Source organism: Vulpes vulpes, chromosome 14 (genome assembly GCF_048418805.1).
Source record: "Vulpes vulpes isolate BD-2025 chromosome 14, VulVul3, whole genome shotgun sequence".
Classification (NCBI taxonomy): Eukaryota; Metazoa; Chordata; class Mammalia; order Carnivora; family Canidae; genus Vulpes; species Vulpes vulpes.
In genome coordinates, this window is record NC_132793.1 from 18,999,236 (window position 1) to 19,014,326 (window position 15,091).

General features: G+C 49.7%; 1 long non-coding RNA gene across 1 annotated transcript; it reads left to right on the forward strand.

The window, feature by feature from the left end:
• The first annotated feature begins 292 nt into the window (after window positions 1–292).
• Window positions 293–14,115, forward strand: LOC112928262 (uncharacterized). Its single transcript, XR_003236717.2, has 6 exons — window positions 293–2,818; window positions 3,711–3,898; window positions 5,510–5,609; window positions 10,076–10,204; window positions 10,495–10,641; window positions 13,421–14,115. It is a non-coding gene; the product is annotated as an uncharacterized lncRNA (long non-coding RNA).
• Window positions 14,116–15,091: the final 976 nt, after the last annotated feature.

The window sequence follows — 15,091 nt, forward strand, 5'->3', positions numbered from 1 at the left end:
ATGTCCATAATGTTTACATTTTATATAGCATGTATGATTTTTCAGTAGATCAGAAGGAGGAGGCCCGTTTCCTAAGCAGAAGTAAATCTAAAGAATGTGATGTCAGTGACAAAAGGCCATGATGCAGACAGGTACGTGTGGGTCAGCCCGCAGACTGGTGTGGCTTCTAGAAGATGAAGCCTGCTTGGTGCAGAGAGGCTGAGGATTACTGATCCCAAAGCCTGTGTGGGGAAGGTGCGTGACGCCACTCTTTAGCTTTGCTTCTGCTCCCTGTGCAAGATGGTTGATAAGAGAGGAGGTTCTTTTGATTCTCAGCTTTCTCCATGCCAGGCAGATGCTGGGCGCAAGGCACTAAACTCTGATAGTTATGGGGTAGACTTTAGGTTTAGAAGAATTGGGTTAGAATCCCCACTCTGTCATTTCTACTGGTATGACTCGGGGCAAGCTACTTAGCTTCTTGAAGCCCCAATTTCCTTAAAGGGAAAGGGAGCTTCATACTAAAAATCAGCCTTTGTAGAGTCCCTGGGATATGCCAGACAGTGTGTTTTTTTAAATTATTTTATTATACCCTTTCCAGCCACGACGAGGTAGGTACCCTTGTTGTCCCCATGTGTCAGATGAGAAACCGAGGTTCAGAATGCTTAGGTAACACGTCCAAGGTCACTCGGCCAGAAAGCTCTAAGTCCGGGTGGAAACTCAGCCTAACTTCACACCCAATGTTCTTAGCCATGACCCTCAGTAATTGCTTTATGATAAGATTTTTTGTAAGAATTGCATGAATTATTTTTTAACACGGAGCTCTAAATGCTTAATAAGTGATAGCTTTTCATGATACTTTCGGAGCAATTTACCGAGTATGCAAAATGGACAGATTCACATACCAAGAAAAAAAGAAAAAGCCTTTAGAGTTCTGGACACAAAATATTTCAATTCTAATCATAACTTATTTTTACATTATAAAAAAAATCAAGGGAGAAGTAACCGACCCCTTATCAAGAATACGAAAATCGAATGTCTTGAGATTTCTCCTTTGCTTGCTTTCCAAGGAGGAGCCCTTACAAGGTTTCAAAGAAAGATCGGGACCTAAGAATTTTGGAGGCTTTATAGTTCCAGGGACAGGTAGACATTCTTTCAGGTCCAAGGACTCACGTAGACTTACTAGATAGAGATGTAAGACAAATGAATGGAAAGAAGGCGGGAATGAGGAATGGTGGTATCAAAGGACATGTGATTTTTTTTTATTTTTGAAACTTTGACCCCAGGTTCCGAAATCCAGGATGCTGTCTGTATGGTACTCCTGAGCCCGTGAAATCTCACTATTTAGCTCAGTTACTCTTCTGCTTCTGCAACTTCCCTGAGACCAGGAAATATATTTCCTTTTATTCTTATCTCTTTCTTAATATGGATTCTATCATTTAATTCAGGAAAATAGGGATCAGGAGTTCCAAAGGGATTAGTGGACGTGTCCGGGTCCCAGAGCTATTGAGGGGTGGTGTGGGACTCCTCCTGGGCTCTCCCAGGTATGCTTTCTGCCAGACAGTGGAGGCCCATCACCCCAGGGCAGAGCTGGGACTGACATGGGCCACCTGCACCTGTGCAGCCATTTCCATAGGCTACCTGGCTTTCTGTTTGGGGGCTCAGGAGGCCCAGGTCCCGCTCTCCAGAGCTTTCTTCTGGGCCAAAGTGTGGCTGCCCATCCTGACTCGAGGGTCCCAGCTGAAGTTGCTCTGCAGAGCAGGGACTGAGTCTTCTCAGGCCACAAGTGACCCCAGAACCTTTCTGCAGGGAGCTTTGTTTAGGGAAGTCCCTCAGATCCTTGGCCAGAAAACCAAGAGTGAGCAAGTCTTCCTCTTTCAAGATAGCCCTCTCCACTGCCCCAGAAGGCCAAGACAGAGGGAAAATCTGCAGCAGAAAGGGCCTGACATGTCACACTCATTGTTCCGACCTTGCTTTTTTTAGAAAAGGAGCTCTTTCCCATGGTTAAGGGGAGAAGTCAGACTTTCCTGTTCCTCTTGGGCTGGGCATGAAGCAATCTTCAGCCCTGATGTTGACACCAGGTCAAACCCCTAGACCTTCTCTCTGGGTCTGGGCTCCTTGGACTTCTGAGCTCTGACCTTGGAAAGTAAGAAAAGGACCCCCTGGCTGGGGGTTCCACAGCAGCAAAAATGGTGCAGGACCCTAGCCGAGATGGAGGGAGCAGGACAGTGCCAGGGGCCTAGCCCTGGGGCACGCAGCTCAACTTGGACCCCAGCTTCACCACACACTGGCCAGGAGGCCCTGAACAAGCTCCTCAACCTTTCTGAATCTCAGTTTCTCCACCAGAAGTGGAGAAATTGGACTCTATTTGCAAAGCTGGTATTTATAGGAAAATAATGAGAAGATCTATGTGGAGAGCTTTCTGTAGGGCTTAGCATGTGGTACTCCCTCAACAGACCGGAAGCTAGTACCTCAGTCCTTACTTTGAACAATTATACAGGACATGGTAGTAAGGATTTTATATGCTTGGAGGTGGGGGCCTCTGGATTTCCCGAGATTTCCTGGGTCTTAGTCCCAGCCCCATCCCACATCCCCATGCTAGTAACAGCATGAACTGGGAAAAACTCATCTTTCTCTCTGATCTTGAGCTTTCATCTCCCTTTCTGGGTCCCTGTTGGGTTGTGGTGGTGGGATTTCTGCATGTGCTAGGCATATGGTGGACGCGCAGTAACTGCTCCCTTTATTACAGGGGAATCAAGTCAGATCCATCCAGTGGATGGCCTCAACGTCTGTGGGGCTGACCAGCATCAGATATGTGCGGATGGGCCCGTTCTCTGGCCTAGTTGAGGTGGAGAAAATCTAATGGAAAAATGAAGTTCAGAGGGGCTTTCTCAGTGTGATCATTCACTTTTTTGTTATTTCCAGAGCCTGGCACAGGGCCTGGCTTATTTTAAGCCCTCGATACATACTTGTCAAATTAAAGAAGGCTTTGTTAAAGCCGACAATTTTGTTCTGACAGGGTTGGCTCCATGGGCAGGGCCCCATGCTTAGGAGGGCCCTGTGCATGGCTTAATGCTCTCCTGTTGGCATCTTGAAATTCTTAATACTGTTTGAAAAAGGGCCATTCATTTCCATTTTGCACTTGGCCCTACAAATTATGTAGCAGGTCCTGCGTGCAGGCAAATATACCTAGAAGCAAATCCAAGCTGCTCAGGCTGACTTGCTGATCTGCCCTGCTCTGTCGCTGAGCTCTGTGGCCGGGTGCTACCATGCTTCCTGAACTCTAGCCACCCAGACCTGTTCCTTTAACAGGTCATGCCCCCAGCCCCTCCCCAGCTCACCCTGTGGTTGGCTTCTGTCACTATTCCTGTCTGGGCTCCTTTTTTTTTTTTTTTTTAAAGATTTTATTTATTTATGAGAGACCCAGAGAGAGAGGCAGAGGCATAGGCAGAGGGAGAAGCAGGCTCCATGCAGGGAGCCCGATGTGGGACTCTATCCTGGGACTCTAGGATCACACTAGGAGCCAAAGGCAGACGCTCAACCACTGAGCCACCCAGGCGTCCCCTGTCTGGGTTCCTAAGTCGCCTTCACCGGAGGGCCCACCCTGACTACCCTCCAGCCACTCTGTCTTATTAACTTGATTTATACTCATTATATATGAGTATAAATGATTCTTCTTTCTGAAATCCACTTGTTTTTTATTTCTTGGCCTGTTTATTTCCTGTTTCCTGCAGTAGACTAACCCCAGCGATAAAAGGCAGCAAGCAATCTTCATGTGTTATTCCCTGCCTTGTTCCCAAAGCATTGCACGGCCCTTGGCACACAGTTGGTACTCAACAAATGCTTATCGACTTAAGAATGGACCGCATTGGCAGCGTTGGCTTTTCAACTCTGATCTCCTGAGACTCTCTCGGATGGGAAGGTGAGAGCAGAGTTGGCAGCACAAAGCTGAGGTGGGGATGAGAATGGCTGTGTGGGTCCCCAGCACCTGCCACGCTCGTATTCTCCTGACAACAGGGGCTGGGCTCCTGGCTCAGGCCCCTGCAATGGGAATCCTTTCTGCACACGGGGACTTAAAAAGTTCTCAGCAGCTGCTTAGGATCAAGAGGTGGGAAGTCAGAACTCGACTGCTGTGCAAACACTGGATCAGAGCCACTTAATCCACTGCTCCATTTTGTAGGTGAGAACATTGAGGCTCAGGGAGAAGAAGAAACTTATTCTGATGGGGTGACTGGGTGATGGGCACTGAAGGGGGGACTTGAAGGGATGAGCACTGGGTGTTATACTATATGTTGGCAAATCAAACTCCAAAAAAAAATATATATATATGTAAAAGGAAAAAAAAGAAACTTATTCTGTAGCCATAACAGTAACAGCAAAAACCCAACTCGACCCAAGCCAACAAATCAAACAAAAAGAAAAAACAGTCAGAGGCACTATAGCACACAAGCATAATACTAAATGCATTAATATTACAAGGTGCTTAGGACACTTTCTGGCACAAAGAGTTCTCTCACTGTTCCAGGAAATTTGCAAGACCCTTCCTCGTGTCACTGCATTGATTGAATCCCTCCGGCCGCCTGTAATATTGCAGTCCCATTCTGCAGACGAGGAAATGAAGGCCCCGGCTAGGGAGTGGAAGGGCTGGGGTGTGACCCCAGGCTGGCTGACTCTAGGGCTGGGTTCTTGGGCTCTTTCCTGGATTGCAGTTATGGGTAGAGTGGGCCTGGCATCTCCGTGCTCTTTCCCAGCACCGGGCAGGGGATTGGCCCGAGTGGGAAATGCCTCTGATTCACATTTGCTCTGCTGGGAAGCCACCTTACTCATTGGCTCATTCATGCTACAAGTATCCTTTGCCACCATCTCCCCTGTGCCTGGTGCCATGCCAGGAACTGCAGACAGATAGGTGAAGACAGGCATCTTCTGGGTGTTTGAGCAGCAGTCCCAGGCGAGCCCGGGGGATGGCATTGGCAGAAGGTGGGCCACACGCCGGACGGCCAATGGGCTCAGGCTCTCTGACTTTGCTGTTCCTCCTGGGGTCTTTGCCCACCCTATGCGGAGGGTACAGCTGACACAGGAGGCATGAAGGGCTGGGATCCCAGAACTATCAGAGCAGACCAGGCCTGTGCAGTTCTCCTCTGCAAACTGCCACCGGGAGGGCTATGATGAACTCTGGTAGCTCCGATGTGTCTGAGCTGTGTTCACTCGTGGGCCAGTGGGCCAGGGGAGCTATGGAGAGGGAGTGGAGCGCCAGGGGAGCCCATCCTTGGGAGACCCCAGGGGAGCCCATCCCTGGAAGACCTCAGGGGAGCCCATCCCTGGAAGACCTCAGGGGAGCCCATCCCTGGAAGACCTCAGGGGAGTCCTTCCCTGGAAGACCTCAAGGGAGCCCATCCCTGGAAGATCCCAGGGGAGCCCATCCCTGGGAGACCTCAGGGGAGCCCATCTCTGGAAGACCTCAGGGGAGTCCATCCCTGGGAGACCCCAGGAGCCCTCAAGCAGTGATTTCAGAGTCATCTCTTCTTCCCTGCAGCCTGGCTGTCCTGCCTGGAACCTCTGAGACTGTTCTGCTCCTCACACCCTGTCAGAAGCATCCCAGCAAGCCCTGTGGGATTCAGTGTGGGTCTCTTGAGGTGAGTGGTCCCTCTTCTGTCCACAGCAGAAATCCCAAACCTGTGACATCCATCGACTTCGCCTACCTATTCATGCATGCACTCAAGACTTTCTTTCCACAAATATTTCCTGAATTTCTCTCGTAGGCTGGGCATTGTGCTGGGCTCTGAGGACACATCTGAAAATAAATCAGTCATGATTTCCACCCTCACAGGGCCCACATGTTAGAGGGCCAGCATAAATAGAATAAAGCAAGGAGAAAAAAAAATCACACACCCTAAAATGTGCATGGAGGGAAAGAATGGGGTGATATCTAGTGGTTTTGGAGCTGACTCTTCTCAGCTCATGAGAGATCACTGTTAAAGATTCAGGAGTCTGATGAGCTGGTGGTTAAACACAGGCATTACAAAAAATGAAGGTGTGAAAATTTACAATGAAATAAATTACATAAAATATTTTTTACAAAAAAATAAAATGCATCACTTCTTAAGTATTTTACTCTTAGCTCTGCTTTTGAAACTATCTGCTCCCGTTGTCTCCATAGAGTGGAAACACCCTCTACCTATGTGTCACTGTGCCTCTCTTCCTGACACCACCCCCACTGGGATCCACGAGAGAGGAGCAGAAGAACGGACCTCAGGCTGGGAGGCCAGGGCCGGTGTCTCTAAGGAGGGGGTGTTTTTGCCGAAGGACCTGAAAGACCAGAAGGGGTCGACCATATAACTGAGCACATGGGGTTTCACATGGGGAGAAGAATAAGGGCGAAGTCTTGAGGTGTGGTTGTTTCTGGGCATAAAGAGGAGACCAGTAGGGCTGTTGAGAAGTGTAGACATCTCTGGCATGGTGAGTGAGGGCAGAGGACGCTGGAAGAGTGGGCTGGGGCCAGACCTTACAGTGCCAGGGAGTTTGCATCTTATTTGAAGTGCAGTGGGAAGCCATAGGAGGCCATGGCAGGTGTCTCCGTGTCCCCTCTGATTCCAGGGCAGTGCTGCCTCCTCCCCACCTGCAGGACACCTCGGGTCTGTCCTCCTTCTGCCCCAGGGCTTTCTCCAGAACTACCGGGGTGGGGTGGGGGGAAGGTAGCAGGAAATGAATTCTCCTGGTGGGTCCCTTCATCCCCTTCAACCACAGGAGATGGAAAGTGGTGGATAAAGCCTCCTGCTTTCCAGATGGGGACTTCTAGGAGGCCTTCTGCACTCTGCTCAGAGGCCCTGTGCACTCCAGCCCCTCTGCCTACTCTAATGGCCTCAGTAATATCCCCTTTGGGAAGCTGGACCCTTTCTCTGTCTCCCACTTCCTGTTCTTTCACTCATGCTTCCTGGGATCAACTCCCAGATCGATTACCTGCACCCAAGTCCCTGTCTCAAGCTCTGCTTTTGGGGGACCCCCACACTAAGATCAGTGTGGTGATGTGAACACAGTGAGCATAGAATGGGTGGATTGGGTATGGGCTGGAGGCACCCCTCCCCCTCAGCTCCCTCTCTCTGTGCCTGGGCCCTGCACTCCTTCACGGTCCCCTCTCCCTGGCCCCAGAACCAGTCCTGGTCAGGGACAGTCCCTGTGCTGAGGCCTGAGCATGTCAGCCAGCTGGTAAATCAACCCTGGCACCATGATGTGAGGACACCCAGAAGCCTCACTGTGTCTGCACCCGATCCCCTCCTCTCCTGACGTCATCCTGGCGTCAGGCTCCCGATGCGGGTCATGCTAGGCTGGCCTGTCACTTGCTGGTCCCCATCCTCTCACATGGTTCTGCTAGGCTGCCACCTAGATCAGACTCTTCGGCGAGCCATCTGAGTCTCCATGTGGCAGCATGGCTGGTCCCCAGCGTTGAGGATATGCCTGAATTAGGCTGAGCCACACAGACCTCTGTCCTGTGGGTTTCTCAGGTCCTTGGCCAGAGGCTGCAGCCCCACCCTATCGGCCCAGCCTGGGTCAACTAGGATACCTAGTCTTGCCTCTTCCTCAGTTTCCCTAGTTCAGCATAGGTCAGCAACCCACTTAGGAGGGTAGGCCTCAAGATGTGCTTCTATTGTGGCGAGAGGGTCTGAAATTAAGAGCAGCTAGGTGCTGGTGTTGTGGGTGTCCTGTGTGCTCAGAGTAGCCTCCACACACCCCCTTCTAAATCACTCCCTTCTTGGCCCTGCAAAAGCCGTGTCCTTCTAACTCCCCTCCACTCTGCACCCCCCAGTACAGGCCCTCTATCAGGACATGAGTTGCCTGTGGCAGTGGACCCCACTCCTTCTAGGACGTTCTTACTTGGCTTGATGCCTGGGAAACCAGCCCATTCTCCTCCTTCTCCCCTGGGGGCCTGGCTCTCTTCCCCACCATCAGCTCCTCCTGCTGCTCCCTTCTGAAGCTCTCCAGAACATTCTGACTCATCCTCTGACTCAGGTGGAGTCTATTTCTGTTCCCACGTTCTGCTCCCTGATGGGCTGGAGATCACAGCTGTCACTCTGGGGGAGGGGGGCAGCGAGGATCCTGTGCGTGTGCTTGTGCATGTGTGTCCACGTGTGTGCGGGAGGCACACCACCCCCAAGAAGCTGGGGAGGGTGGTTCTCCTATTCCTTCCCCACCTTATATCCCCCCAACTCTTCAAGAGCTGACAAGCATCCCCCAAAGCCCCAGGAGAGATGAGTGGTGGCAGTAGCCACGAAGAACCTCACCCTGATCTTCTCAAGCTCATTGTATTATGGAAGATGCTTTTTAGCAAAGAACCTCCAAGTGGACGGTTGCTTCTGGCAAACTCTGAATCCTAGAATCTCTACATAGTAGAGTTGACAGGAACCTAGAGGTTTAAGACAACCACCTACTTGATACTTTGGGCCTAAAAGAGACCCAGATTGGTGAGGAACCATGTCTGAAATTAGCCAGCAAGCAAGTGGCCGAGCTGGATTCAAATCATAATTAATTCAAGCCCTCAGTTGATGTCAGATAGTTTCCTATCCTCTCGCCTGTCACCACCTAGGCAGGAGCCCCCTTCCACTAGGTATGGTGGCCAGAGCCACTTGTAGCGATTAGCAGTTGAAATGTAGTGAGTCTAAATTGAGAGGCACTGTAAGTATGATATGCACGCCAGATTTCAAAGACGTAGCATAAAAAATAATAGGAAAAATTCTCCTTAATGGTTTTTTTACATTAATTGCAGGTTTGAAATGGTAATATTTTGGATATATATGGGATTCAGTAAAATATAGTAAAATTAATTTCACCCATTTCCTTTTTAAAATGCACCTACTAGAAAAATTTAAATTCCATGTGTAATTTAAATATGTAATGGCTCGTGTTTGTGGCTCACATTATGTTTCTGTTGGGGCGGATCAGCCCTCAGGCCAAATCTGGCCTGGTGCCTGTTTATATAAATAAAGTTTTATTGAAACATAACCAGGTTCATTCATTTACATAGTGTCTATGGGCAACTTTGCTTTATAATAGCAGAGTCCATTATTTGAGACAGAGACATTTTGACCCTCAAAGCTTGAAATATTTACTCTCCATCCCTTTCAGAAAAATTCTGCTGACTCTTGCACTAGACTATCAATTTCATGAGAACAAGGATTATGAGCTTGACACAGAGTAAGTGCTTAATAAGTATGAGTTGAGTGAATGAATGACTTGGTTAATTTTGGAGGGTAAGTTGGTTGGAATTCCAGGCAGAGGGGCTAGCGTATGCCAGAGCATGGGGCCAAGAAACAGCACTGAGCACGCTGGTGATGGGGGTGTCTGGAGTGGCCCTTTAGAGAAGATTTGCTGACTCTTGCTCTAGATGCTTATATCAGCCTCCTCCTTGCTCCTTTGCCTGGTGGTGTTCCTTCTCAGGCAACTGCCATCCTGTCTATACAAACCCCACCAAAATCATTGACCTGCTCCAAAATCTTCAAGAGCCAGGCCATCGCTTGCAGGAGGAAGCAACGCTTCTGAGCATGGCCTTGCGGGTCCTCCCACGCTGGCCTGCCTTCTCCCCTCCTGAGCTCCTCTGGGCCTGCTCTTGCCCGAGCCCCACCCATTCTGGTCTCTGAGCCTTTCTTCATCCCCCTCTGCCTGCAAACCTTGCCTTGATCTTGCAAGTCAAATATCCACCCTTCCAGGCTCAGTTCCAATATTTCTTCCTGGAGACACGATGTGGCATGTTGCCAGTTTGAGTTTCTTTTAAATAATTGTTACTGTAAGATAAATGATAGGAGGCAGTCAGTTCCCACAGCACGTTGTATCTTTTTTCTTTCACTGCAGCGCTCATAATTGGAAGCAGGAAATCTCACTTTTTATCTAATACTTACTGTGTCCACCACACTAAGCTCTTCCCACATATTGTCTTTTAAAATTCTCTCAACTTTATGAAGGAGGCACCATTTTACCTCCATTTTACAGATGAGGAAACAGACTCAGAGACGTGACATAAAAATAGTGAGTGGTGACTCTGTACTTCAAATTCAGGTGGGTTGGGCCCTAGAACCCAAAGGCTTAACCTAAGTTCTGTGCTCTTTGCTAGGTTACTTCCTACTCATCCATGCCTGGCCCCTGGCTCCTTCTGCAAAGACTCCCATTCCAGGTCCTAGAAGCAATCCTGACTGGGGACAGCCTAGACCCTGCTCTGAGGCCTTAGTGTGTGAGCCAAGAGGTAAGTCATACCCTGTGGGGTTTGTATGGGGCCCACCCTGGACCTCACTCCAGACCTCACTATCTGCTCTACCCTCAAGGTAAGTATAAATGAACTCTTTGCTCCATTTTTGAGTCTTGACACATAAGTCATCTCCACAGGGAAGTCCTCTATGATTGCCCAGATTGAGTTAGATCTTGGATACATGTTCTCATCATGCTCAAGTCTTCTCCTTCCATAACTCTCATCACATCTGACATTTTTGGATAATGAGTCTTTTATCATCTGTTTCCCCTGTATCATGGGTGCAGGGGCTTTCCAGCACGGCTCCAAAGCCTGGCACGTGAGAGGTGCGCAGTGAATATTTGACTGGATGAATGAAATCCTGCTTGTTCTCCTCACCTGGATATCATATCGGCCTTACTGGGCTCCAGCTCCACAGGGAAGCAGAGAAGCACGTGAGTTTCTGTCCTCTCCCCACCCCTCCCTGAATGACTTAGTGTGGAGGACACTGGTACGTGTTGAAAGGAGACTATGAGAGATCGATGATCATGAGGCCAGTAAGAGAACTTGAGACAAGGAAGCCCCCTCCTTGGCCTCAGCCGACCCGATGCACCCACCATATGCCCTGTGGAGGCACAGCCTGTGGCTGACGACCCACAGGAGGAGAGGAGGGGTCGTGCCTCACCTCGCAGACCCGTCTGTGGCACAGGTGGGGAGCCAGATGGAACCCACCCCCCTTGCCCTGCCCGCAGGGAGTGCTGGGAAGCCTGCTGATCAATCATAGAGGACAGCTCCAGCGCTGGGAGGAGGACTAGCAGGAGGAGTCTGATCCCCAAGCATAGCCAATGGCTGCCTGCATTTCTCCTCCACAGTGGATGTGGCTACAGAATTTGGGTTTTCACCTGGTTCAGAGGAGGCCCGGTAGGTGAGGCCTGTAGCAGTTGGGATTTTATGCTGCCCTGCTCATCCTTTTTTTTTTTTTTTTTTTTTTAAAAAAAAGGATTTTATTTATTTATTTGAGAGGGAGAGATAGAGATAGAGATAGAGAGAGCATAAACAGAGGGAGAGAAAAAGGGACAAACAGACTCCCCAGAGAGCACAGAGCCCAAGTGGGGTTCACTTCCAGGACCCCGAGATCATGACCTGAGCCAAAGTCAGATGCTTAATGGACTGAGCTACCCAGGCGCCCTGCTCATTCTTACACATCTCAGGGCTTGGCTGCTGGGCGGGAAGGTCAGCCTGCTCTGGGGCACCTTAGCATTTGGTCTCACAGACTGGGTTCAGGTGACCGGTTCACTGTGGTTTGCCTGGAACTGTCCTATTATTAAGACTGTAAGTCCCACTGCCCAGGAAATCCCTCATTCCTGGGCAAACCCAGAAACTGATCACATTCCCCAGTGACCCTTGTGTTGTATGCGATTAGCTACAACACACTAGATGCACATCACGGCACGCTGGCCACCTCTTCTTCAGCTTGGCACAAGACTGCAAAATTCCTTAGGGTTCAGGGTTGGGCTGGAGCTGGGGACAGGCAGCAGCCAGCTCAGGCCTGTGAATCTGACCAGTTCATAGGGACTGGTATGAGCCCTATCTGATCCCGTGTCAAAATCCAGTGTGGGGGCCCCGAGACAGTTTAGTCTACGAGGCTGTGATGTGGCTACATAGAGCTGGCCTGGTTTTTGGGAGATGCATATGTTCATACAGAGCATAATAAGCCAGACCTGTATACACTGGAAATCCAATGTGAGCTACATAGGTGATTTAAGATTTTCTAGAAACTATATTTAAAAAAAGGGGGCACCTGGGTAGCTCAGTGGTTGAGCACCTGCCTTTAGCTCAGGTCGTGATCCTAGAGTCTTGGGATTGAGTCCCGCATTAGGCTTCCCAGTGGGATCCTGCTTCTCCCTCTGCCTACGTCTCTGCCTCTCTCTGCGTTTCTCATGAATAAATAAATAAAATCTTATAAAGAAAGAAACAGATGAAATTGATTTTAGTAATACATTCTATTTAACCCTATTATCCAAAAATATCATTTTAGCTTGTGATCAATATAAAATTATTAATGAGATAATTTACATTTAAAAAAAATTCTGCACATCTCAATTTTGTCCAGCCACATTTCAAGGACACTTGTGGCTAGCTCTGGACAGTGCAGAACTAGGCACTTTTATGGCAGGGAGAGGACCTCTGTTCAGACAGGGCTTTAAGGTCTTAGCACATCCATTTTGAGGGGGTATTTGGGGTCCTTGAAGATAAAGATAGATCTGTGGATTTCAGAGTCATTGGTTGTCCTGTTGTGATACTGACGCTGTCTCGGAATCCTATCCCAGGACTGTAGGTCCACTGGGGCAAGAGTGGTGTTGTCAGTTCATCTTGGTAGGGTAGCCAGACCACAAGGAGGAATGTCTGCGGGTGTGGCTGGGGAGGGGCTCTTTCTTACTCTTGGAGAAGGCATGTAGTCAGCCTGCAGGCTTGGCGAGTCTGAGTCCTAATGGAGCAAACAGGAGCAGGAGCCTCCTGCTGGGAGAGGGTGCCTTCCCTTCCCACCTTTCCTTCCACCCTGGAGGGGCAGGTTGTGGACTGAGTTCTGCGTCTGGTTTCCATCTTAGTGTCCAAGGGTCCAACATGTCCCAGTGCTTCCTAAGAATTGTTTTGCAAATGTCAATCTTCTTCTTCTTCTTCTCTCCTCCTCCTCCTCTTCTTCCTCCTCCTCCTTCTTCTTCTTCTTCTACTAGATTTATTTATTTATTTATTTATTTATTTATTTATTTATTCATTCATTCATGAGAGACACACAGAGAGAGGCATAGACGTAGGCAGAGGGAGATGCAGACTCCCTGTGGGGAGTCCGAAGTGGGAACTCAATCCCAGGACCCTGGGATCATGACCTGAGCCAAAGGCTGATGCTCAACCAGCCACCCAGGTGCCCCAAAGATCTCCTTCTTAAAGGCAGTGCTTCTTTGGCTTTTGAAACTTATGTTTCCTTCCCTCAGGAAAATGGACAGTCCAGTATGCGCATACACCCTTTTAAATATAATCATAGGGGTACAGAGGCTCCCAGAAGCATTCTTGGCCCTCAAGAGTAAGGATTTCCACTTCTGGTAAAAAAAAAATATGGAGTCCTCATGAGGCACAGAAGTGAGAGCTGAGCCCCATTCTGTGTCTCCCTATTACACATGGAGTCACTCACATCGACAGTCAAAGCTCTTCTTAACTCTTTTGTTCCCACTCTAGGAATGACTAGGGTGAAGCCGACCTTGCGGAGCCCACGCAGAAAAGATGCCTCCAGGACCCCAGAGTGGGACAGCTCTTTCGGACAATGTGCTTCAGTACTGGAGGCAGCATCTTCTCATAAATCGTCTACAAGACAACGTGCTTTGGAACTCAAAGAAGCATCTCTTTTCACATAACCAATTACAGAACTAATTACAAACTGTTTTTATCTGTTCATTAAGGTAGATATAATTAAGGCAACATTTTGTTAAACTAGTTTGAGTGTGTGCTGTAGAGTAATAATTACTACTTTTATTTCTTTGCGATCCCTTCTAATTTGTCTTGGCTTCATCTAAAGCCACCTCCTGTTCTTTCTTGCTCTCTGCTCTTCATCACAAAGGCTTGGGCCCCTTGTCCTGCACCCCTGTCACTTTCCTGGTTACGTCCCCCCCTCTCTTGCTGTCCCCTCAAATTGTGCTTCCTCAGTGAGGCCTCCCTGATGCCCCAGACTGGAGAAGTCCTCTGGCGTAATCCCCCCCACTCACCATTCCACTGTTGCATCGATATGCACCTGTCACCTGTGCTTCCCACTGCACCGTGAGCTTCTCAAAGCCCAGGCCTCAGGCCTGTGCCATTTCCTTCTGTGTCGTGAGTGCCCCAGACAATGCTTGGCTGTTGGTTATATTCAATAAACATCGGTGGATTGATTCGTGGTAGATTTGGGCTGGCTTTGCTCCTTGTTGGCCGCTGTTGGAATCTGCTCAGATCGTAACTGGGCACAATTCTTTGTCCCACCCTCCACTGTCCACTTCCCCTTCTCTTCCTGTTTTGTGAATACGCACTCACACATAAGCACACTTGTATGCATGCACACAAGTGCATGTGTGCACGCGCGTACACACACACACACACACACACACACGGGATGAGTGGCATCTGTTCATATCTCCTCTTTGCCTTTAGGCCAGAACTCCTTGGCCCTTGTTAGCTGGCCTGGCTTCTGAATTGGTCTATAGAGGGGGAAAGGGGCCTCTGTGCTGCTTCTGAGAGATGCATTGCCTTCTGGGGGTGTCTATCTTCTCAGGGGGCTGTGGGGATTATCTGTGCATCTATCTACCACCTCTGCCTCCCACCAGCCCCCTAGCTCCTTTTCCCTAAAGCTCATGGCCTGTGCTCCATTTCTGCCATTCCTAAAAGATATGCCCTGGCACTCAGACTGGGGAGCCAGAGGCTGGAATCACACCTCCTCCCCTCCCTAGCCCTGCCCAACAGGGGTCCCAGGTGGGAGGTTACCTCCTTCCAGGCTCTCCAGGAGACCTCCCCCCGCCAGCACAGGGCCCTGGGCAGGAGGCTAGGCTGCAGTCCCTAAGGGGGGTGTGGCCCTGGGAACACAGCCCTCTGGACCGAGCCCAGGGCGGTCATTGCACAGCTGGCTGTGAGATCCATGCCACAGAGTTTAAGACCTTTGACTGTGGAGCTCTGTTTCTGGAACCAGTTTAGACCATGATGATGTTCTCCATGTCCCCATTCCCAGCCTGTGTCAGCTCTGCTCCTCCCCACCTCATGCCCTGCTTGGGCCTTTGCCCCGAACCTTGCCCCTTCCCAGTGTCCATGGTCTGCTCCACCTACTGCCAGACCAATGAGAGGCCAGGGGAGGAGAGTCCGATGGGGGGGTGGGGGTGGAAATGCCTT